Here is a 1,355-nt window from a genome sequence, read left to right on the forward strand (position 1 = left end):
TGGGGGATGTTAGGGTGTTCGATTATTCGCCTTTTTTCCAAAACCGGGTTTCAAGTTATTTGAAAAATTGAAATTGGAAAAAACCTGTTAAACCGGTTTCATTTTACATAGTTTTCATACAGTGAAAATGCTTACATTGCTACAAGAAGCAGAACACGAATTGAAGAAGCTCGGCCAAACACATAGAAAACGCTTAAGCGACAAACATTCATTTATTTGAATCAAATATGATATACGGTTCCTCCCCAAATAACATATGCTATAATTTTGAAACTATTTTGGGGTTTTAACTGGAAAACCCCTTGAAAACTTGGAAAAACTCAAAATTTTTCTGAAAGGTCAAGATTTATATGAAATGAAAAAATCGGTTTGTTCGATAAAAAAAAAAACAGTAAAATCCAGGGGCTTTAACGGTCATGATATTTATAATAAAAATCAGAATTTAACAGTGCCAATTGGATTTATTTTTCTCTGATCAAATTTAAACGTTAATTTATTCAGATTTAACTCTTTTGAACATAAAATACTTAAATCGGTCATAAAAACGCAGTCCCCATCATAATGGTTAAATTGATTAAAAAAAATAAAAATCAAAAAATTACGATTTTGTAGAGATCTAAATATAAAAATCTTGATATTTAACGGTTATTTTCGTTCCCCGGTAAAATCAAACTCTTGGCTTAGAATGATAGTACACTTTTAAGTTACCTAGAAAATGCTTCGTCGAGTTTAGAAGTTTTTTAAGTAAAAATAAATACTAATGGCCTTATTCATAAAAAATAAAGTAGGTTTAAAGAGCTCGTCGACGTTTTCATATATTTTTCAATTTATAAACCATTTATAAAGCTACTTTATTTTTTATGAATAAGGCTATACGATTTTTATTTTTTGATCATTGAAAAATAGTAATTTTTTTATTTTAATTTTTTCGGTAAGGAATAATCGTAATTTTTTTTTTTTTTTTGTAAAATTTATTGGTTTTAATTTTTTTTTATCAAGAATAATCGTTATTTTAAATTTTTATTTTTTAAGCCTTCGAAACCGTAGTCGGCAGATTTGTCGACAGAAATAATGATGGACAGGTGGTCAAGCCTTAGGGTTAGCAAAGATACCCAGTTATGCTTTATTTTTTTAACCGATACTTCATAATAAATATTTTCTTTCGCCGCAGGTGAACACTTGACTGAAGAGTTCAAGCAAAATATCAATCGTTTCCAGCGTGTGCCCTGCATTAATGATGATGGTTTCAAATTGGCTGAAAGCATTGCCGTATTAAGGTAAGATAAAAATCAACTCAAAGGTATGCAAATTTTTATACCCGAGCGCACTTGTGCACAAGGGTATTATAACTTTGT

The sequence above is a fragment of the Rhagoletis pomonella genome, unplaced genomic scaffold, assembly GCF_013731165.1.
Source record: "Rhagoletis pomonella isolate Grant_MI unplaced genomic scaffold, Rhpom_1.0 Rhpom_scaffold_00002, whole genome shotgun sequence".
In the NCBI taxonomy this organism is placed as follows: domain Eukaryota; kingdom Metazoa; phylum Arthropoda; class Insecta; order Diptera; family Tephritidae; genus Rhagoletis; species Rhagoletis pomonella.